Source organism: Ambystoma mexicanum, chromosome 10 (assembly GCF_040938575.1).
Source record: "Ambystoma mexicanum isolate Mex_15411 chromosome 10, UKY_AmexF1_1, whole genome shotgun sequence".
Classification (NCBI taxonomy): domain Eukaryota; kingdom Metazoa; phylum Chordata; class Amphibia; order Caudata; family Ambystomatidae; genus Ambystoma; species Ambystoma mexicanum.
The window spans coordinates 430,863,905-430,888,682 of record NC_090932.1 but is presented as its reverse complement, the minus strand read 5'-3'; the positions used below and the strand labels follow the sequence as shown (position 1 = coordinate 430,888,682).

The following is a 24,778-nucleotide window of genomic DNA, read 5'->3' as shown; positions in this document are numbered from 1 at the left end:
CAGAGACCGCTGTCACAGCCTCTGGTTTTAGGGGCTTCCTAGACTGGAAATCCCGCAGAGTGGTTACTCCTTCGGGTGATAACCGCCGGAGGCAGCAACGGACCCAGTTTTTCTCCTGCTCCTCAGCCTCCTCTTCAGGTTCAGGTAGTAACGCCACTGAAAAGCCTGCAAAATGAGTTTTCCTCGCTCGCACGAGACCCCGGTGGGAGGACGCATTGCGTCTCATTGGGAGGCGTGGCAGACAATCACTGAGGACAGGTGGGTCTTGTCAGTCGCTCGGACAGGCTTCCGCTTAACCCTACTCCACCCTTCAACCCTCCTTTCCAGCACTCGGGGCCGCCCTCCCTAAAAGCTGAGGTGCAGAAGCTGCAGGACCTCAGAGCTGTGGAACCTGTTCCTATTTGGGAGCGAGGGGAGGGCTTCTACTCCTGGCTGTTTACGGTGCCCAAACCCAACAAGGCTGGCCTGCGCACCATAGTAGACCTTTCCCAGTTTAATCTACCCAAGAGAAATTCAAGATGATCACGCCCGGCGCGATGCGGTTTTCCCTGCAGATGGGCGATTGGCTCAGCATGGTGGATCTTCAGGATGCCTACATGCATATCCTGATCTGGGGTCCACACAGGAGATATCTCCGTTTCTCTGTGGGAGAGGAGCATTTCCAGTTTCAAGTGCTTCCTTTTGGCCTAAGTTCGGCACGGCGTGTCTTTACGAAGATGTCAGTGATCGCGGCCTATCTTCGTCTGCGGGGTATCCATGTATATCCGTATTTGGACGACTGGCTCTTGCGCAGCCCTTGTCCTCTGAAATCTGCCTGCAATCTTCAGTGTCTCCTCCAGCTCCTGTTCCACCTCGGTCTATCGGTGAACTGGCGGAAATCTCTCAGGACTTGATCGTCCTGGGTTTTCGCTGGAACACGATCAACTGCAGAGTGTACCTGACCGGGGACAGAATGGCGGATCCGTTGGCCATGTGTCAGATGTTTGCGCAGTCGTAGAGCATGTCGGCCTGGTGGTTATAGAGGCTTCTGGGCCTCATGGCCTCGTGCATTTTGGCGCTTCCTCTTGCGCGCCTCAAGATGACAGCCTCAGATGGCTCGTCGGAGTTCTTGGCTTCAGGCTGTGGATCCGGATTCCAAGTTGATAACGATCCCGGCTTTCATGAGAGCGGACCTGGACTGGTGGTCATCATCTCTCAGCAATCTGTCGGTGGGGGCGGGTTTCAGGACCCAGCTCCGACGGTAACGGTCACAACGGACTCCTCCCTTCTGGGGTTGGGTGCAACTTTGGATCTTCTTCAGGTCTCGGTCGCCTCAGGACAAGCACCTCCACATAAATCATCTGGAGCTCCTGGCAATCTTCCTAGTGCTCAAAGCGTTCAGACCGATCATAGCCAACAAGGTGGTCCCGATTCGCAAGGACAATGCTGTTAATGTTTTACATCAACAAGCAAGGGGGGCACCAAGTCTCCCCCGCTCGTGGAACTGTCTATCCAGATTTGGGAGTGTGTGTTTCAGCATGGTGTTTGACTACTTGCAGTACACATTCCGGGCCAGCTGAATGTCACGGCAGATTCCCTCAGTCGGCAGACGATTGTCAGCTACGAGTGGGATCTGAAGGCGGAGGTCCTCTCATGGATTTTCCTGCGCTGGGGCACTCCGGAAGTGGACCTCTTCGCTACGGCGGCAAACAAGAAGCTTACTCTTTATGCCTCGAGAAACTGACGTGGAGCCTCCTCTCTGGGGGATGCTCTCAAAATTCCATGGTAAAACATGAGGGCTTATGCCTTCCCGCCTGTGCCTCTAGTTCATCGGACGATTTGCAAATTGAAGAACTCGGTGAACTGTTCTCTTCTGCTCATTGCCTCGTGGTGGCTCGCCAGGTTTTGGTTCTCAGAACTTCAACACCTGTCAGTGTATCCGCCCATCAGGTTACCAGTGACCCCCGATATTCTTCACCAGGGGGAACAACTGTGGCACCCCTCCCCACAATCACTCAGCTTGGTGGCGGGGTGCCTGAGTTCAGGTCTTTAGAACATCTTGGCCTGTCCGCGCATAACATGCGCATTATCCAGGCAGCCAGAAAATCTTCGACTAGGTCCCAGTACAAAAGCAAATGGCTTAGGTTCTGTCATTGGTGTTTGGACAAGCAGATGGACCCAAGGCGGGATACAATTGACACGGTACTGTCCTTTGTATCCCACCTAGCAGAGTCCAGAGTTCATGTTTTATCATGTAGAACTTAACTTTCGGCGGTTTCCGCCTATTTATCTACGGACCGATGATCTTACTCTCTGGCTAACCTAGTGGTTAAGAGACATTTTGCAGGATTGATGCGCCTCTTTCCTCCGATTTGCAGTACGCACTCAGCATGAGACCTAAATGTGGTCCTGACGGCGTTGTGCCATAAGCCTTTTGAACCAATGGCCACGGTAGACCTCCAGCACCTCTCATGGAAGGTGTCCTTTTTGGTGGCTATCACTTCGGCAAGGCGCGTGAGCGGAATCCAAGCTTTGTCGGTGGAACATTCCTTCTTGGCTTTTCACAAGGATAAGGTAGTCCTAAGGACAAACCCCCCTTTCTTGTCGAAGGTGGTTTCTGAGTTTAATCTAAACCAGTCTATTACCTTGCCGGTCTTTTTTCCGAACCATGCTTCAGAGGCGGAAAGTGTTCTACACTGTCTGGATGTTAGAAGGCTCTTAAGTTCTATCTTGACAGGACTTCTGAGCTTAGGAGCTCTTCTCAACTGTTTGTCACTTTTGGTAATCCACAAGGAAAGCATGCCTCTAAAGCGACCATCTCCCGGTGAATCACGGCCTGCATTAGAGTCTTACACCGTTCAAGGGCTGAATCCTCCTAAAGGTATTCATGCACATCTGGTGCGGGGCAAGGCAGCCGCAGTTGCCTTTCAGAAATGTCCCCTGGGAGACCATCGCAAAGGCGGCTACTTGGGCCCCCCTGTTGGCTTTTTGTAAAAATTGTCTAGACCGGAGTTCAAGAGCCGATGCCCAGTTTGGTCAGGCTGTGCTGAAGAACCTGTTCCAGTAAGGGGTTTTTCCATCCACCCATAGTTCCTGTAAGGAGTGCTTGGGAATCTTCCTTAAGTATGGAGGAAAGGGGACGGGACGTAGGAGTATAACCAGCTTATTCACCGTAGTGACCACCTTACTCCTAGTCCATAGTCTCTTTCCTCCATATACCCGTCCACCGTCCCCTCTAATAAGGTTCCTCTGTTATTGCTAAAGGGTCTCTGACCCGGCGATAGAAAAGGACTGATGGACGATGCATGGGGCGGAGCCGAGATCGGCAGGGTTACGGCCGTGTGCCGGGCCTCGCGTAGAAAGAGCAGGACAAAAGAAACATTTTTCTTTTTGAAATTTTGGATGCTTTTACAAAGGGCTCCGGTCCCGTCCCACAGGACAGAGAGATGTTGCACAAGTATGGAGGAAAGGGGACTATGGACTTAGGAATAAGGTGGTCACTACGGTGAGTAACCTGGTTAATCCTGTTAATGTTTCAAGATAGTTCCATCATCGCTTCATTGCTATGCTACACTTTATTTGTAATAAAACTGTTCCCCTCTGAGAAGTGCAACACTTTCGGAGAAAAGAATACCAAGCCAGAGGAGCACCACGTATCACATGCTTTTATGGATTAAAGATGCTCCTAAATTTGGTCAAGACAATGATTCCACTGTTTTAGTTTATCGAAAAATATGTCACTTGTGGAATTCCATCAGAAACAACAAATGGTGAGCTTCATGCAGAAATTGTACAATTTCAAAGACACAAATATGGGAAATATTGTCGCAAATACAAAAACAAAGGGAAATACTACACCAAATGCTGCTTTGGTTTCCCTAGCCCAGTTACAGAAACGGGTGAAGTGAACAACTTCATGTCTTCAGTTAGACATAGTGTTATAGGTAAATCACCTAAGAACATATATTACATAAAAAGAACAGAAGAAGCAAAATATATCAATGATTACAATGCAATCATTGCCCTCTTATGGAATGCAAACATAGATTTGCAGTACATTGCAGACAATTCCACTGCAGTTGCACGGTGTGTTATAGCCTACTTAACCAAAACAGAAAAAACAGAGCTGCAAGACTTCTGGAATGACCTATCATTGGACAAAACACTGTCTCAGAAATTGTACAGTTTAGGCATAAAAATACTCTCCCATAGAGAATGTGGCTGTTATGAAGCTACAGATTGTTTAACTGGTACTGCTTTATATGGAAAATATGAAAATATAGTATGGCTAAGTCTTGGTCCTGCTAAATCTAGAAAGAGTTCTCAAATCATACGACGACAAAATGATCCCAACAGCCAAGACATTTTGAAAAACAACTTCTAGACACATACTACCCAAACAGGAGTACCACTTTGGAAACCATATGTCTATACCACATAGCCCAAAACTTCACATACGAAAATATTAAACCAGACGAGAAGAAAGGTAGATACAAAGTGGAAAATTGTGAAGCATCCTAGTGAAACTTAACAAACGAAGCTTAATCAGATGAAATGGTCATTAAAAACTCAACATGAACTGTATTACATGTGCCTACTACAACTTTTTATACCACGGAGAAGATTTACGAGATACCCATGACTCCTATGAAGATGCTTTCAAAGCAAATGAAATCACTATAACAGACAAACTTTATGCAATACAAAACAATGTTACAAAATTAACAGTAACGAGAAGAATTCCAAGCGCAACTAAATATAGACACTCCTGACAGCAGTCAACCTTCTGTAACAGGAAGTTAAGAACCACTTGGACAGCCACTAATGGCAAATGAGGCAGAATTAACCATGCCTGAAGTAGAAAACACCATGTGTCAGTATGAGCAATCTGCAGAAGACTTTGCTCTACAGAAATCACAACTAAACAATAAGAAGCATAGCATTTTCCTAGAAATAACAAAACAAGTTGAACTTGGTATGCAGCATGAAACTAAAAATGTTACCAGTCAAGACTACAGACCTATACTGCTACACGTTAGTGATCAAGCTGGTTCAGGCAAAACATTCTTAATCAAAATCATCAGCAAGTTCCTCCAACAATTGACAAACATAAAATATAGTATGGCTAAGTCTTGGTCCTGCTAAATCTAGAGGGAGTTCTCAAATCATACGACATAGAAACAATAGCCAAAAATGATCCCAACAGCCAAGACATTTTGAAAAATAATTTACTAGACACATACTACCCAAACAGAAGTCCCACTTTGGAAACCTTGTGTCTATACCATATAGCCCAGAACTTCACATACAAAAATAATATAAATCCTGATGAAAACAAAGGTAGATACAGTGACAAATTGTGAAGGCAGCTTAGTGAAACTTACCAGAAGAAACTTAATCATATAAAATTGTCATTAAATACTCCTCAAGGTAAAGAACTATATTACATGTCCCTACTACAACTTTTTAAACCGTGGGCAAAAGAACAGATACTAGGTATATATGACTCTTATGAAGACGCTTTCAAAGCAAATGAAAGCACTATAACCGAAGTAAACTTTACACAGTACAAAACAATGTTGCACAATGAACAGCAACACGAAGAATAACTCCAAACTCAACTAGATAGACACTCCCGACATTAGTCAACCTTCTGAAGCAGGAAGCCAAGAACCACTGGGACAGCACTAATAGCAAATGAGGCAGACTTGGATATGACAGAAGTAGAAAACACTGTGTGTCACTATGAAGAAGATACAGAAGACTTAACTGTACTACAATCAAAACTGAACAAAGAGCAGCATACCATTTTTCAAGAAGTAACATAAGAAATTGCACATGGTTTATAACATGAAAATAAAGAATCTAACTGCCAAAATTACAAACCTATACTACTATGTCAGTGGTGAAGCTGGTTCAGGCAAAACATTCTTAATCAAAATCGGCAAATTCCTTCAACAATTGACAAACAACAAACTGTCAGCTGTAGTAACTGCCCCCACAGGTTTAGCTGCGTACAACATAGGCGGTGACACTTTACACCGATTACTAATCCTTCCAGTAGAACACCAAAACAAATTAGAATATTACAAACTTTCTACAGAAGCTGCAATGATATTACGCAGAGTGTTCAAACAAATGAAAATGCTGCTAATAGATGAGTTGAGCATGGTCTCCAATCTAATGTTGGCTTTGATTTACCTCAGATTACAAGAAGTACTCAAAACAAATTAAGAAGAGCTCTTTGGAGGAAAACACATTATTGTTTTCAGAGAACTTCTTCAATTGACACCAGTGAAAGGTGAACCTATTTTTAAAACCCTAGGACACAAACTCTGCCGTAAAACTGTTGGCAGCATAGGAAATGTTAACCTTTGGCAACATTTTCAATGCGGAGAATTAACAGAAAACATGCGCCAACATTTTAAAAAGTATTCGAGTTGGTGTACTATCTCAAGAAGCACAAGCAATATTAAAAACCCCGCACATCCATTCACTTTATGGCCATAACTCATGTGCTACTGAGGTCCTGGAACAATTAGCACACAAAAATGTCACTTGTATGTCCTTAATGCCAACCCTTGCAAGATGTTCCAAGTTCAATGAAACAATGTTGAAAAAGAAATGCAACCAATATTTGAAATTTGCTCCACAGACAAACTGGACGTACATGTTATGACACTACCCATGTGTCAACAAGCCACAATAAGATTAAATGCCTTAGAAAAATCTATCTCCAACACAGCTGGTTTGGAGAAAATATTAAAATTATCTTAAAACTGTAGAGTAATGCTTAAACGTAACCTTGACGTGGAGCAAGGACTAGTTAATGGAGCACTTGGTACAGTTGTTGGCTTTCAAACATACCCACGTGACAAGAACATTCAGTTTGTCAATATTCACTTTGACAAACTATCAGAAGTTAAAAGTATAGGACGCTTAACAGCTCGATTCCATCTTTTCAAAGAAATGTATGTATGCAGAGAGCAATTTTCTCTAACTCTAGCATACGCAGTCACCATTCACAAATCACAAGGTCTTACCCTAGATAAAGCATTGATAGATATTGGGAACAGTCTGAGCTATGTAGCACTATCACGATTACGTACACTTGACGGTCTATTTCTAATCAACTTTGATGCAAGTAAAGTAAACGCTGATATTCCTTGCATTTTAGAATACAATAGACTACGTTCACTGTACACCCCCTTCCAAAAACCTATCCTGTTCCACAAAAAGCAAAATGTTATAAAAGAAAACTACTTCAAACAGATTCAACAGCCTCTCACTGCAAATCCTCCAAAGAGAGTAAAAGAAGCTAATACTTCATCAATTTCTACAACCAAAGAAGAATGTACTACTCAAAGTAACTCCGATACTTCTTCAAAGAAGCAACACACACTCCGAAGAAATGCCTTGGACACAGAACTATCTGGTCCATTCAAATTTTCAAATGTAACTAGTGTAAATTGCTACGCAGATGTAGCAATACATATTCTATTTCAATTGCCACCAATTATTGACAACATTTACTTACACAATACTGACCAATTGTGTTTGCAAATGTTAGTCCTTCATAGGATTGCAAGCAACAATCCTGACAACACATAGTGTTCATGGAATAAGACAAGAATTGGACTACTGTACTGGAATGGAGAAATTCACTATGTTTGGAAAACAAAAATATATCTATAAATGAAATCTTCCAGATTTCATACATGTGGAAACATACATGCACTCTCTGCAACAATGTGGCACAGGAACAAATCCCTAATGAACACTTTGTGTATCCATACCTAACTGTGAATCCGTTCCATTTCTGCAACTTGTACAAAATGCAAACCATGGCAGATTATGTACTACCTGCAATTCAGATAATCGCTCCACATTACAAATACAAACGCATAGTAACTACTTAATACTAATGCTTCTACGTTACAATGCAGATGGTACCAAAAACAACTGCAAGCTGACTGGATTCACACATGGTCATATCACTTGGTAAGAAAACCTTCATAACAGTAGATATAATCTACCATGCAGGAGCCACAACCAATGCAGGTCACTACACTGCATATATAAAATAGAATTCTGGATGGTTTGAATGCAATGATAATACCATTACTCTAAAGCAAAGATTACCAGCAAATCTTATAAACGCTTATTTAATATTCTTAAAACCAAAATGTAATAACTAATCTGTGCATAAACATTAATAAAACTTCAATTAGAAAACTAACAGTTACAATACACCAACAGGAATCTAACTGCCTCAAAATTCTGAAACAACCAAACCGATAAATCAACACCACTAAATTATAAAAAGAAATGTACAGTTAGAATATGCCAACAGGTATCTAACTGCCCCAAGAATCTGCAATAACCCAACAGGTACATTAGCAAAGTTAATAATCTAAATAAACTATAATCGGTTACAATTCCACCTCACGTATCGAACAATCTGCAACAACCAACAGATAGAACATTAGCCAGAAACAACAAGTAAACACTAAAAACAAACAATAAATGTACTATACCATAACAAGAAAAGTTTTTTTTATCCAACATGGATTTTTTTCCACACACCCAATTATTTATGTTACAAACACAGAAACTGAGGAAATTGCACAGTACACTGGTTTGCAAACTACTAAATATGAGGGTCGAAATAAAGCAGAAATGTCTATTATGCAATGTAATACGTCTTCATAAACTACCTACACTAACATGATCTTTTCTTTAATCACAGACATTGAAAAATAATATCTTCTCCAATTACCCACTTCATCAAAAAAATATATCCAATCACAATAAATCAAACAGTAAGTATATTATAATAAATGCAACTCATAAATACTTGCTATAACACATCCATTGAAGCAAACACCTAACCATACACCACAATACAAAATGTTTACTTCCCTGGATATGTTATACTGCAGTGCTTGTTACCAAACTCTGCAATTTTAATGACATGACATAGCCAAAACATCACATACAACCTATACAAATCAAACACAACACAAACTGTATATTTGCAAACATTTGATAGATGTTTGATTCTATGGGTGTGATCTATGGGTGTGATATGCTGCGGTGGTTGTGGCCAGGGCCTAGAGTCTTCGGTGCATGGCCTAAGGCCGTAGGCCATGCACCCAAGACTCTAGGCCCTGGCCACAACCACTGCAGCATATCACACCCATAGAATCAAACATTTTAACCCTGCTATATATATTACAATCAACACTGTACTAATAACCCAAAACCAATTTCTTACTAAAGTAAAATAGCCAGAAGCGCATTTTTTTATTTCCACCCACAGCTGCGGTGTTCGCGGACATGGCGAACACACCAGGGGTGCCTGCCACCTAAACAAATACAACATTTCACCCATTTCTTACTCCCCACCCTCCCCAAGCACTCCTGTACACCAACATACTTGCCAAAGGTGTATTTCTCCCCAGTTTGTTGCCACGCTGTCCGGGCGCATCAAAACAATATGATGCACCTCGCACTTCATTCCAGCCAATCAGCGAACACGTCGCATGTCCGCGGACATGACGCAAGCAAACAGGGAAATGTGTCCGTTGAGTGGACATAGATATCACTAATTTTTGGTACCTACTTTTTGGTCTTTTTAAAAAAAAAACTACTGGACGGATTTTCACCAAATTTACAAAAGCACGCTTTTGGGACAAAGCCGCTGCTCATGCCGCAAATTTGGTGAAAATCCGTCAAGCGGTTTGGTCTGTAGGCGTGAGCAAAGTTCTTTCCCCATTCAGTCTATGGAAAAAAAAAATGTGGGACCCCCCCTTATAACTTTGCCCCCCCTGGAGGAAACCTCACCAAACTATGCAGAAAAATTCAGAGTGGGCCATATACTTTTTTTGCAAAGTTTGGTGAGGATTCGTCCAGGGGGAGCAAAGTTATAAGCTGCCCAAAAGGCGCTCTATGGGTTTAGCAACTTAACCATAACTATTTCAACAGCCACCGCCTTTGCTAAAATTGAACTGCAGCCTGTGTCTCACATTTCCCTCTACAGCTGCTCCTAGCTATTTTAACATTACTTGAACATGCTAGGTCACAGCTGTTGGGCCTTTGGTTTAGAGCAAGGACATTCTGTGTGTTTGCAGGCTGAAGATTTCTTAAACGTGTTCGGTTAACTGTTTCAGAAGATAATTTATCATAAACACTTGCAAAGCCTACACATATAATGCTTATTGCTAACAGCTCGTCCTCTTTTTCAATTTGTATCTCCCTGGGTATTGATAAGTTCAGAGGGAGGTGGAAGAGGAGAGACCACCGGGAACTTGTTAAAGCTGGGGGCAACAGTTTCCCCCTTTTAATATATATAAATAAATATTCACTGTCTGGTTTACTACTGCTGGCGATTAACTTGGAGTAACATTTCTTCTAAAACTGGTACTAGATTTTCGAGGGGATTGGGTCCTCCGACGTATTCCATATCTATGACATGTAATCACCACAGCTGTGCTGCTTCGGAAACTTTTTTCTGCGTCCTGCGTCGATGACGTCGATGCGCCGTCGTCCGATGTGATAAGTAGGACGCACGACGCCCGTAGCTTCAGTTCCGTTTTTTCCGCGAACGTGTTGCTTCGTGATTCTCGGTTCACGCCTCGATTCTTTGGAGTTCTGGTCTTCTCGGTTCTTCGAACCTGTTCGTTTTGTGACAAATCCTTCGTGTGAAGATGTCTTCTACTTCGTCTTCGACCCCGCGTCTGGGTTTCAAGAAGTGCGGGGAGTGTGGGTCCAAGATGTCGGTGACGGACTCGCACGACGCCTGCCTCTGGTGCCTCGGGGAGGCCCACGACACGGATGACTGTATCGACTGCCAGTTGCTCACGTCCAAAGCCTTAGGCGAACGTAAGAAGAAGTTGTCGGTAGTCGGGTGTCCAAGCCCAGGAAGTCGAAGTCTGCGGGGCTTTCGACGGATGATTCGAGGGGTGACTCTCCGCGTCATCGTCGAAGTCTCGTGGGTCTCCTTCTAGGAGTCGGTCTCGCCACTCCTCAGCCTCTTTGAGGCGTTCTCGGAAGCACCGACACCGGTCGTCTTCCAGGTCCTCCTCGGAGGACTCTGCCCGGCACGTCGCTTACCCCACCAGCCGTGCGACGCCGGAGGAATGGGCTTCCTTCGGGAAGAAAATGCTGGCGATTCTTGAGTCGCAGGGTACTACGCCGTCCGCGCCCCCGAGTGGGTTCGGTCGTGTGAGGTCGAGAGACACCGCTCGCATGAGTGGTCGGCACGAGTCACAGGAGAGGTCCCGTTCGGACAAGGAGACTCGTTCTCGCCGTACCCGTTCCAGGTCCCGGACCTCGACGCGTTCGAGACCGTGTGCACCTGTGAAGTCTTCAGGGAAGACATCGACGTCTGAGGCGTCGAGGGCGTCGACAGGCTTTCTCGAGGCTCCGGCTTCGAGGACGTCGTCGAGGCCGTCGACGCTCGGGTCGTCGAGGGACACGCTCGGGGCTCCGGCCTCGAGGGCTGTGTCGACGCCGCCGATGCTGGAGGCGCTGCATCTGACGTCGACGCCGATTTCCTCGGTTCTCTCGGCGCCGATTCGCTCGACGCCTTTCGTGTCGGAGGTACCCCGTGGCACGGGAGAACCCCCTAGGAAGGCTCTGGTTAAGAGCAAGCACTCTTGGGTGCCTTCTTTTCGCCACCTGGACTATATTTCAGAGGCGGATGAGGATTCTGATGGCCTGGTTCCTAGTCAGGTTCCAGATGAAATTGTCTCGGGCCATAGTCAGTTTGACGAATTGAGACAGTCACTGCATGATGCCAGTGGACTGGACACCTCTCCGGAGGTGGAGTTTGGTAGGCCTGAGCCTGGCTCTCATGCCGATTCCTCGTACCGGCGCCTTATGGCTAGGGTTTCTGAGTACTTGCGATGGTCTGCTCCCCCAGGGGAGTTTGTGCAGGATGATCTGATGGACATCCTTGATGTTGGTCCCCCAACTGACCCGGTACTGCCGTTCCATATGGCTTTACAGAGAAGGGTGGCGGCGGCTTGGACTGCTCCCGAGTCTCCCGGCGGTGGGCAGATCCTTGTCGCGAAAATACCGTCCAGCCAGTAGCGACCCCTGCTACTTGACCAGGCACCCCACTCCGGAGAGTTTGGTGGTGCAGGCGGCCACGGCCCCGGCAAAGCAGGCGTCGTACCCTACCATCCCTCCTGATAGGGACGACAAACGTTTTGATGGCTGGGCGAAGAAAGTGTTTTCTTCTGATGGTATGGCGCTTCAGGCGGCCAACTCCATTTGTGCCTTGTCTCGTTTCATACACACTCTGTGGAACTGTGTTGCGTTGGCGGCTGAACATATTCCCGAAGGGGACGAACGGGATGGTTTCCTTGCTATGGTCCAGGATGGTAAGGATGCCATGTGTGAATCCGTTCAGTCGGGTTTGGATTTAGCTGAATGCGTCAGTAGGTCCATGGCGGCGAGCACCGTGATACGCAGGTTTGCGTGGTTGCGGAAGTCGGGATTTGCTCCTGATGTGCAGTCCCGGCTCCTCAACATGCCCTTTGACGGTGAACACCTTTTTGGAAGCAAGGCTGACGAGAGCCTTGAGAGGTTGCAGACCTCAAAAGCTGCAGCGAAGTCGTTGGGCGCTGCAGTTGGCCAGCCTCCGCCTTTTCGTCCTAGGGGACAGCAGTGGAGGGGTGGTTCCTTTCGCTATTCCTCATCCTTCAGTAAAGCGAGAGGAGCTGGCAGTCAGAGGCCACCGCAGGGGTACCAGAGGTGGACGACTGGGTACCCGTGGTGCCAAGGCCGCTCGGGCAGTTGCCTCTTTGCCCTCAGGTAACGCCGCAGCCGCTCCCACTCAGTCGTGAGGCCATGTCCCATGGTTCGCCGGTTGGGGGAAGGCTGGCGCAGCATCTTGTAGAGTGGCAAGCCATTACTTCAGATGTGTGGGTTCTGGAGATCATAACCCACGGCTACTGTCTTCCCTTTCGGCACAGGCCTCGCGACAATCCACCGGGGACCCTCTCTTTGCAGAGTCCGGATCCGCTCCTTGCGCAGGAAATTCAAGCCTTGCTTGCTGGAGAAAGGCGCCATAGAACTGGTGCCTGTAGCGGAGAGGAACAAGGGATGGTATTCCCCTTATTTTTTGATTTCGAAGAAAGACTGGGGATTGAGACCCATTATGGACTTGCGCGGTTTGAACAAACTCCTCAGGAAGGACAAGTTCAAGATGGTTACTCTCTCTCAAGTCCTCCAGGCCCTTCAGCTTCAGGACTGGTTGGTGTCACTCGACCTCAAGGATGCTTACTTCCATGTGCCGATCCATCCCAGGCACAGGAAGTACCTGAGGTTCGCGGTTGGCGACTCGCACTTTCAGTTTCGGGTCCTGCCGTTCGGATTGACCTCCGTCCCGAGGGTTTTCACCAAGCTCATGGTGGTGGTGGCTGCGCATCTCAGGCAAGGGGGGGATTCACGTCTACCCCTACCTGGACGATTGGTTGATCAGGGGGAGCTCTCCCGAGCAAGTCCTGGATCATCTGTCCGTCACCTGCCGCTCCCTTCACAGGCTGGGCTTCTCCCTCAATTTAAAGAAGTCCCATTTGACACCAACACAGCAGCTCCAGTACATCGGAGCAGTGCTCGACACTTCCCTGGGGAAGTGTTTTCCTCCCCAGGTGAGGGCTCTTCACATTCAGCAGATGGTGCACAAGTTTCAGCATGCCCAGACGCTCCCTGCGTTAGTTCTTGAGGTTGCTCGGCCTCATGGCATCCTGCATTCTTCTGGTGCCAGAGGCTCGCCTGCGGATGTGATCTTTGCAGTGGGCACTCAAGACGCAATGGTCGCAGTCCTCCGGCAGGACCTTCTGTGGTGGGCCGTCGAAGGCAACTTGATGAGGGGGGCTCCATTTTGGCTTCCCTGGCCGGAGGTGACGATCGTGACGGATGCATCCCTCACGGGATGGGGAGCTCATGCCAACGGGCTGACAGTCAGCGGTCGTTGGTCTCCGTCGGAGTCCAGACTCCATATCAATCTTTTGGAGCTGAGGGCCATCAGGCTAGCCCTGAAGGCTTTTCTGCCGACTGTGCGAGGACAGTGTGTCCTGATCCTGACGGACAATACAGTGGCCATGCACTACCTCAACAAAAAAGGGGGGCAGGGTCACTTCCTCTGTGCAGGGAGGCGATGCAGCTCGAGTTCTGGGCCATCCAGCAGGAAGTTTCGATCTCGGCAGTTCATCTGGCCGGAGACGAGAACGTGACGGCGGACGCTCTGAGCAGGCAGAGCGCGATCTCTCAAGAGTGGGAGGTGGCTCAGGAGATTCTCCTGGAGATCTTCGCCCTTTGGGGGACCCCTCAAGTGGATCTCTTCGCCTCCAGTGTCAACCGGAAGTGCGAAAGGTTTTGCTCGCGGGAATTTCCTCCAAAAGGAGCCTTAAGAGATGCGTTCGTGGTGGAGTGGTCATTCCCGCTGCTGTACGCGTTTCCTCCAGTCCCCGTCATCCCGCAAGTGCTGTGGAGGTTACGGAAGATCCTCATTGCCCCGGCGTGGGCTCGGAGGACGTGGTACCCGGACCTTCTCGACTTATCCATCTGCCCTCCACGTCGTCTTCCCTACCGAGACGATCTGCTCTCACGGGAAGGGGGTCTGGTTCTCCATCCAGAGGTCGGATCCCTCAACCTTCACGCTTGGCTTCTGAAAGGTTGAGGTATAAGGATTGGGACCTCCCTGAGGACGTGATGGAGGTGTTGCTTTCGGCCCGAAGGCCAGCAACGAAGTCTCTGTACCGTTGCCGTTGCCGTAAGTTCTGCGACTGGTGCAGAGTTCAGAATGTGGATCCTTTTGCATGTGACATCCCCATGGTTCTGTCCTTTTTACTTTCTTTGGCCCACAGGGGCTTGCAAGTGGGTACCGTTAAAGGTTATCTGGCGGCGCTGTCATCTTTAAGCGCTCGTCTGAAGAGTGTTCTTACTTTAAAATCCCTTTGATTTCACAGTTTCTGAAAGGGCTCACTAATGTGTTCCCTCCGTCACCTTTCCTGGTGCCCGGTTGGGATTTAAACCTTGTTCTTAAGTTTCTTATGGGTGCTCCGTTTGAGCCTTTGCATTCTTGCCCTTTGAGGCTGTTAACTCTGAAAACTGTTTTTTAGTTGCGGTTACTTCCGCTCGCAGAGTGAGTGAGTTACAGGCACTTTCAGTTAAGCCTCCCTTCACTGTATTTCACAAGGACAGGGTTGTCCTTAGAGTTCGTCCTTCTTTTCTTCCGAAGGTAGTGACGGAATTTCATTTGGCCCAGAAGGTTGTTCTTCCGAAATTCTATCCTCCTCCGCATCCTGGTAAGGAAGAGGAGAGGCTCCATAGGCTTGATCCTAGGAGAGCTTTAAGCTTTTATGTTTCACGCATGTCCCGGGTCAGAGTGGACGATCAACTCTTTATTGGTTACGCTGGAAAGCGTTTGGGGCAAGCTGTGACGAAACAGACTTTGTCTCGCTGGATTATTTTGGCCATCTCGGAGTGTTACCCCTTGGCGGGTAAGGACCCACCGGCTGGCTTGCGGGCCCATTCTACCAGGGGTATGGCTGCTTCCTATTCGCAACATCTGTGATGCAGCCACCTGGGCTTCGGTACATACATTTGTACGTCACTATTCCCTCGATTCCATCCGAGCACAGGATCTGGACTTTGGCAAGGCGGTCCTTTGCTCTGCTATTTGATTGGCTATTCTAAATCTTCTAAATTCTTTCCCTCCTCCTTGCTCTGGTACTGCTTTGGGAGTCTGTCACAGATATGGAATACGTCGGAGGACCCAATCCCCTCGAAGAACAAGTTACTTTCTTACCCGGTAACGTTCTTTCGATGGGATGGTCCGACGACGTATTCCATATCGCTCCCGCCCTGCCTTCCCCGCTGCAGAATTTCTTTTGCGATTGCAGCTCACGTTCCGCAAGGCTTTGTGTCTGACTGGCAGTTGACTAGTGTCACACGTTCTGGGGGGAAAAAACTACAACTGAGGCTACGGGCGTCGTGCGTCCTACTTATCACATCGGATGACGTCGGACGTCGGAGGAGGCCCTCGACGACTGCGCATCGACGCAGGACGCAGACGCCGAAAAAAGTTTCCGAAGCAGCACAGCTGTGGTGATTACATGTCATAGATATGGAATACGTCGTCGGACCATCCCATCGAAAGAACGTTACCAGGTAAGAAAGTAACTTGTTCTTTGGCTGGAAGTGGGTGATGGTCTTGTGCGTAATGGCTGGTTGCGGAGGAGATTGGATTTGGGCTGGAGCAGGCTGCTGGGACACAGAATGCTGTGGGGTAGAAGGTGCGGACTGCTGCGAGTCAGATGGGGCATTGCTAGAGGATTCAAATCTCTGCTGTTTCCTCACCCTGCATCTTTGTTTATTACTAGAGTATAAAGCAGAGCAAGTGCATGCCCGAAACGTCATTTTCCATTTAAATCAGCCCTCAACCCATTTCAATTTGCTTTTTCAATTTTTCCATTCCATTCTTTGTCTTTTTAAACCAGATGCGTTGTCTCCTGGAGGCCAACTCATGCCAGTCAGGAAAAACACCCCACTGTTTTGACAGTTTACCCTTTTTATATTCAAGATCCGTTTAAATGCTCCATTATTCAAAGGTACCTTCAAGCAGGATTTTAGATTGCTGTTTTTGACACGTTGGTGCATTCCATGATTCCGTAAATATTTACACATTCTGCTTTTGTACGGTGTATACTGGGGTACCTCTTGGTTGTGTGGGTGAATATTTAGCCTGGCCTGTTGCCATTCTTCTGGCTGACCGGCCTTACTTTCGATGGTGCTTTTATATACAAACCCAAAATTTACTTCCAAAGGAGCACGTTCATCAAATGCCACTTTTTCTGCAACCCTAGTTACGAAATGGAAACTCCACGAAGTGGCCCAGAGGTAGGAGAGAAACATAGTCATTAATGAAACCTCTGCAAGTGCTGAAGTGACGGAAATGAAAAGCTGATCCCTGGTTTTGCCCAAACTTCTCCTTGCTTTTGATAATCCTGCCAGGGAAGACTGCAGTTGGAAGTCTGGGTAATCCAGACAAAACATATTTCACAAATGCAATTCTGGTATTTGAAGCTATGATATGATGTGATCTGATAGGTTATTTATAACGTGCTTAATCCCCAGAGGTTTCTAAGCGTGGACCCGGGGATTGAACCTGTGTTGCTCCATGTCGTCTTTCTTTCAAGGTGAGCACATTGCCCCTGAGATATTCTCTTGAGATGGGGAGGACAGCTCAGGCCCACCAAACCCTCTTCTAGGTTTCAGCCCTGACTGTGCCTCGCTGACTGATCATATATTATAAAACTGAATTAAATTACTTAACTGACTGCATGACATCTGAGTGAGAGCGTTCTTGAAGTGCCATGTTTTCTTGCATTACTTTTTGGAACTGTGTACATTTGCATTTTTATACCTAATCTGACACAATTTTACAGATTACAAACCAAACTCCTTTGCACCCCAGTCTGTCTATTCTAGCCTCAATGTAAAGACTCTGTACTGCTTAAGAGCTCAAGGAGAACCTTCTCCTATGGGCACCCACCCTCCAATTACTCTGGCATAGACTATGTACACTTGCTTACCTTTCAGATGTGGCTCTGCAGGTGCCAGAGCAGGGGTCTGAAAGCTTTGGCTCTCAATGTTTTGTACTACAACTCCCATCAGCCCCCACTAGCGTAATCAATGATGGGGGATCACTGGAATTGTAGTGCAGAACATCTGGAGAGCCACATGTTGCAGACCCCTGGTCCAGAGGAAAGATGTGTGGAAGGCTGAGCAATCCGGGTCCACAGCACTATTTTGACATGGGAAACCAAGCCAAAAAGCGAATTTAGAAATGTAAATTTAGACTCTTTATTACACTGCAGTAAAATAATCGGAAGCATACTCCCTCCTAAAAGCCACCAATGAATGAATTAATCTATTTGTATTCCCTTGCTGTTGAGTGGCCTCTTAGTAAAAATACCTGAGTCAGCCTTGAAAAATATACAGTTCCTTAGAAGATGCATGCTCTCTCCTCAGGGAATGAACTCCCTTTTATGCATTCTTAATCTCTTCAACACCTGCCGTTTATTTGGATTACATGGTTATAAATCTTATTGGGGGGTCTCATATTGGCGGTAGCCTTGATGACTGCCTTCTCGAGCACGAGGCATCTTGAAGAATTTCTGCTAGAAAATCTAGTCCCTCCTCTGTTCTTTGTTGGCATTGTTTGCACTGTACGTTTCTGTGCCAAGGCATACCTATAATTATAATTACATAATCATAATAATAATTTCATACTCCCATTTTCTAGACGAATATTAAAAAGGACAGCTCTTTAGTTCTGTTTACTATTTATCTACCTTGAAAACAGTTGTTTTTATCGTGGATTAATCTCAAAACTATGTATATAATTTCTTCACAATACCGTCTGAACAAACTCGATGACGCCTTCAAGATAAACGGCTTCACCATCAAAGTCTGAAAAGAAGTAAAAACCGGTTTCTTCCTTGACTCAGCCCTCACTCTAACCAGACAAGCCAACGCCACAGCTTTGGCAGCTGCCTACACATCAAAGCTCGTTTTTGCCTAACTCCTGACAGCTTCATTGCACTAGCCAGAGCCCTTGTCCTGTCCAAAATGGATTATTGCAATGCTGTCTACGAGGGTACCAAGAATCCTAATATCAAAAAACTACAGGTGATTAAAAATAACACCCTTAGAGCAGCGTTAAACATTCCCAAAAACACCCACATTTCCACAACTAGGAATACCCACTGGCTACTTGTCAAGGAGTGAATCCTCTTCAAAACACTTACCATGACACACATATGCCTACATAATGCTGCCCCCAAATACCTTGCAGACAAATTGACCGTAAACCAGTCTTAACAGGCCTACACGCTCAACATACTCTCCACCCCCTGCTTCAAGCTTCAGAAAGCTGGAGGCAGTAGCTTCCCAGTAGTCGCAGCTAAACACTGGAACTCCTTACCACTCACGTTAAGGTCAAACTTCCTTCTGGACCTTTCGCAAACATCTGAAAACGTGGCTCTTCAAACCGGAACTACTAAACTAAAACACTCAATACAATCTGTACTGTTGCAACAACCATATGCACTGTTAAACTTAAATTGTAATGCATTGCCTCTTGTCCTTGGATTAACCTTGTATCTACTGTGTTTTTATTGTAAAGAACAGCGCCTATATGCCTCTGGGTTCAGTGCGCTATACAAATTGCAAAATAAATAAGAAATACATTTCTAATGATTATCCTTTGTTTGGCTTCAGGTTACATCGCACTAACCAGAAAGCAACAATGGTCAAAGAAAATCTGCTTCTTGCGCCGAAGCACTGAAACACACTCCACTCTACAGTGAGTAAAATACTCCTGCATTAATTTCCCAGGCATGTCCTTTGTGTGCATAGACTGCACAGCTGATGTTCATGGCTGAAAAACCTTGTGTGGCGGTATGTTCCTTTTGAATTTTTAGGTGGTCTCGTTTGTCTTATTTCCAGAGAGAGATTATTAATTTGCTTCGAAGTCCCTGAGCTGTGGAAAATTGTAATTTTGGTCCTGGATATTTTTTTTCGTGTTTATTTTTAACTCCATTCCAAGGGAACCAGGGATGATTTAGTTTAGTGAAATTGCCTCGTTCCTTTTTTTGTTGTAATTGTTTGGTTTAAAGTTGTTAAACCTAGAATACCAAATCATGAGATTTGCCATTGTGATAAGAATTCAGCATTTAAAATGTTTCTTCACTTTCTACCTGTTTCACTTTAAAAACAAAACTCTGGAGGAAACAACTTGCCCCTAAAAGAGTTTAGATGTTTACCCTGCACTTCGGTGGTTCTTTTAGGTCTAACTGGAAAGAACTTTAGCTCTAGGCCAGAGTGATGCACAAGGGCCTTGCTGTCAATCAGCTGCTCACTTATTCATAGTTCAGTATGGTGAAAGCTGTTCTAGTGATGGTATTTTTGTCGAAGCTAGTGCAACTGTGAAAATGCGAGAGAGAATTGCCTAATACAATTGCCTAATACTGCTTAACAGACCCGATTCAGTGCTGTTTGGTACATTGATTTTTTTTTTTTTCTTCCTCCTTTCCTCCCGTTTTGGTCCTGCATTGCAGTGGAGCTAAATAGGATAGCTAGGCTATTATGTAAAGCATGTTTTAAACAATTGACTTGAAAAGAAAAGTATTTAGATTTCACAACTGATTTTAACAGTGGCATTATGGTTATTCATTTTCATAATTGTAGCGCATGGCACGATTTTATAGTTTGCAAATGCCATATTGACAGAGCTCTTCTACTTAAGAGGAGGAAAGGGAAGCAATAATTGCCCAGGTGGTACGTCCACCCTTGTAGGTATAAAACATTGTTTTTCTTCAGCAAATTTAGAATTATAACATTAATCACTAGAATTTCCAAAACAAAGCTTATTTGCACACTTTTTAATTTCTGATCTTTAATCTTAATCCACAACAAATCAGATTAAGTAAAAGCAATGCATTTCGAAACTGGTAGTCGATCAGTAGGGGCAACATCTGAAAATAGTACAAATATATCAATTTTTTAAGCCCTCCTAATGTGAAAACTAGATTTAAAAACAATAAGTGTCCAAGGAAAGTCAAATAACTATGATGTATCCTATAAAAGGAGAACCAAAATGGTATTGGCAAATGCAAACGCATACTTTTTTTTTAATTTGAATGTAATTGCATTGCAGGTTTTACAAAAAGGACAAATATAAACATAAAAAAACGTTCTCCAGCGTTCGTGTTTCCAAACGCCACTTTGCTCAGTTTCTTACAGAGTCCCGCCATAAAATGTTTCAGATTTACATTTTTTTTTTTAACTTATTTATTGGCAGAAGGTTAGGGCAGGTGCAGTACACATTACGCAGAGAGAGACAGTAATGACTATTGGCATTCAGGCATTACAACGAGATCAATTACAAGCAGCCCAGAATGGGGTGGGGGGAGGACCATGGCATGGGGAGATCATGAAGTGTTCAGTTCCCGTGGAGAGTCGGGCAGTGCCACTCCACCTCGTCTCTGCTGTTTAGGTAGCTACAGAATTCAGTCCACACATTCTTGGGGCGAGATGGAGTGGGTAATGAGCCAATATACTCTTCTTCACATGGTTGTACCCAAGTAAGGGCCTTCAACCACATCTTCAGAGTCGAGGCGAGATCGGCGCTTCCAGCATTGTAATATACATCTTTTGGCAACGATAGTGCTCACATTTAAGAATTTTGACATTTTTTTTTCACCTTCCCCAGCCCAGACCCCAAACAACAAGGCCAATAGGTCAAGGTCCACCGGGGATCCAACTATCTCTGAGAGCGCCTTCGTCACATCCAGCCAAAATGTGCCCAGCGCGGCGCAGGACCAAAACATATGTATATGGTCCGCTTCTTCAGATGTACATTTTGGGCATGTGTGGGTCAGGGTGTGAGAAAATTTCGCAATTCTGAGCGGTGTGTAATAGTCTGAGGAGTTTGTATTGTATGCAGCAAAATCTAGCACTTAGAGAGACCTTGCGCGTATGTGCGCGCATTTTGTTCCACATCTCATCGGTAATTTCCCTCCCTATCTCCCCGGCCCAGGCTTCCCGTGGCTTGGGGGATACGTCCTCTAGTTTCCCCAACTGCATTTTGTACAGGGAGGATATAATTCCCCTACTTCCTGCGGAGTTTGAAATGTACTGGGGCTCGGGGGAGGCCGGGGGCTCATTTGGGTAGGAGAGCCACATTTTACGGACTGCCGCCCTTAGCCTTAAGTATTGTAGTAGCTCCAGCGGTGAGTTGGAATGTTCGGGCCGCCACGTTAGGGCAGTAATAAATTTATCGTCCGGATATAGGTCGGTGAGTGCACGGTAGCCCAGGTTTCCCCAATGTCGGATGAAGTGCTGATCGTGTGTGGGAGAGAGCCCAGGGAATTGCCATATGTAGTATGGGCGATGGTCCTGTTTTGAGTCGAGAATGATATTCCACGCTCTAATCGTGGTGGCGACGGGATCCGCCTGGGCATCCGTCTGCTATGTACGGTGTAACACTAGGGTCATGATATTATTCCCATCGCCAGCCAGTTTCTCCAATTTGACATGTGGGGGCGGGTTGAGGTGTGCGTACCAGTGTGTGGCATGACAGGCTTGTGCCGCAATCCAGTACAGTGTAAGGTCAGGGGCTGCGAAACCACCTTTTTCGTAGGGTAAGGCCATATGTTGCTTTTTTTTGCGTACGGCCCCCGAATGCCATAGAAATTGGGCACACGCCGAGTGGAGCCTCTTGAAATAGTGCTTCGATGGGCCACATCGGGACGTTAGCAAAAATGTAGAGTTTGGGAACCACGATCACTTTTTATGAGGGATAGCCTGCCTGCAAGGAACAGCGGAAGATTGCGCCATTTGAGCATTTTGGACTCAGTAAGCTGTGCCGTGGTCTCATAGTTCTCCGCCAGTAGAGAGGCTTTGGTTAGTGATACTTGCACGCCGAGGTATATGATACCACCTGGGGACCAGTGTAGGGGGAATTCACATGATGGCTGTTGGGTCGCCCCGGTGAGAGGGAATATTTCTGACTTGGAATACTTGATGGTAAAGCCAGAGTACGTGCCAATTTTTGTTATGTCTCGTATGATTGGGTCTCGATATGTGGAAGGGTTTCTGACATATAGAAGCACATCATCAGCATATAGTGAGATGATTTCTGGTGCATCCTGTAGACGAATGCACTTACGGGTGTGCTTATTCCAAACATGGTCCACCATAGGCTCGATGGCGAGCGCAAAAATGATAGTGGAGAACGGACATCCCTGGCGGGTCCCTCTATGTAACACGAAGGGAGAGGAGACATTGGAATTGACCAGCACCCAGGCCATAGGTCCTGTATACAGGAGTTTTATGTAGGCGATCATATTAAGTCCAACATTAATTTTCTCCAAGCGTCCCACAGGTACTGCCAGGAGACCATGTCAACCGCCTTTTGGGCGTCCAGTGCGACTGCTACTGCGTCCGCTTCCGTGTCTATTCTGGCCATCACATTGAATATACGGCGGATATTAAGCACCGTGGAGCGGCCAGGAACAAATCCGTTTTGGTCTGCATGGATTAGGTGGGGCATGAATGGAAGGAACCTATTCACTATTATTTTGGCAAATATCTTCGTGTCAGTGTTAATAAGCGATAAGGGCCTGTAGGAACCGCATTCATCCGGGGGCTTGTCTGGTTTGGGGAGGACGGTGATCAGGGCTTCTCTCAAGGAGGGAGGGATGGAGGGTGGATAACCGTAGTGATTCAGCCCAGACCCGGTAGAGTACGGGAGCCAGAATTGCAACATGCTCCTGGTAAAACTCGGGGCCTTGTTCTTGGGAAGGTCGGATATTACCTGGACTATATCATCTAGGGTGATTGGGGCATCTAGTTGTTCCTTAGTGCCTTGGGAGATGAGGGCCATGGGGAAGTTTTCTAATAGATCGTCCAGGTCTTGGGCAGTGTGCTCCGGCTGAGGGCCATATAGAGTGGCATAAAAGCTAGCAAAGATCTCAATGATGGATTGGTCGGACCAGTGTCGTGAGCCCTGTTCATCGAGAATGCTATCTATCCCAGTTCTGCCCCTCTCCGACCGTACTAGTTTAGCCAGGGTCCTCCCGTGTCTGTCCCCCTCACCATATCTTCGGGCGGCTACAGGACGAGCATAGTACCGCACCTCGCTCAGGGCATGAGATTCAAATACCTCCAGTTCCGTTCTAATTTTTGCAAAGGTCACCGGGGCTGGTGCAGAAGCATGCTCCTGTTCCAATGCTTTAAGCTTCGCTTCAGAATTATTTAGGGCTTGCCTGATGAACCTGAGGACCCCTGCCTCCCTTGAGATGGACATCCCCCTGATATATACCTTAAATGCCTCCCAACGGGTCCCCTTGGTGGTGTCTTGTGCGTTATTTTCAAATCAGATTTACATTTTTACTTTAATTTCGTGCAATTGTTACTGGGTAAACTTTCCGAATGAAATGAACTACTGCAATCACCCATGGCGTGGTGTACCACTCATCAGTGCAGTCCATCGTTGATGGTCATCCAATGTTTGTAAAGAACAAAAAAGAGGTGTTAAAAATGTACGGCACTCTACAGTGAGGCCAGAACAGTTAATCATCAAATGATGAATAGATTCTATTTCTGACTCGATTTTACAGAATCTGCAGCCAAGTGATTGATTCATGCCTCTTATGGTCAAAATTACATTAGTTTGTATTAAATTTGGACAAGTTCTCATGAACGTGTCCCTGAAATGATGATAAGGGAATTTAAGAAGGTACGGCATCAGTTTATTTCGCTTCAAAACATGGTATGGTATTTCTCCAACCAGTTTAGAAGTGCTCGCCTTCTCCAAAGTTCGGATACAATCAGCATGGAGAAGTTTTTCTTTCACCCGCATGGGGTTTGTAATGAGATCTTCCGAACAGCACAAGTCCTCCAGTCCTCCGTCAGACGTGCAGATGGTTTGTTCATGATTTCTCTAAGTCCAGCGCCTTTGGGCTGGTGGGTAGCTTTATTGTCTAATATAGAGAAAGCCTCTTCAAGGCCACTGCAGCTTGAAGTGATGATAATGATAACTCTCTACGCAGAACGTCGATCTGGACTGAGTCTCTAAGATTTAGTGTTTTTTCCAGATGATTGATTCTAGACGCCCCCAGGTCTCCACAGGGATGCCCAGAATTCCCTCAGAACCATATGTTAGAACTGGAATGATCTTCCCCTTATAATACGATATAGCCGCCGCCAAAGAAAC

The 24,778-nt window shown here is 46.0% G+C and overlaps 1 protein-coding gene across 4 annotated transcripts in view; it reads left to right on the top strand.

Annotated features, from left to right (window-relative positions):
• The window catches only part of PIK3CB (phosphatidylinositol-4,5-bisphosphate 3-kinase catalytic subunit beta), a 2,502,085-nt gene that overhangs the window by 148,199 nt on the left and 2,329,108 nt on the right, over positions 1-24,778 (top strand). For all 4 annotated transcript variants that reach the window (XM_069617988.1, XM_069617990.1, XM_069617991.1 and 1 more), the window contains exon 2: positions 19,279-19,363. The gene's annotated coding sequence lies outside the window, so the exon portion shown is untranslated. The remainder of the gene's footprint in view (positions 1-19,278; positions 19,364-24,778) is intronic.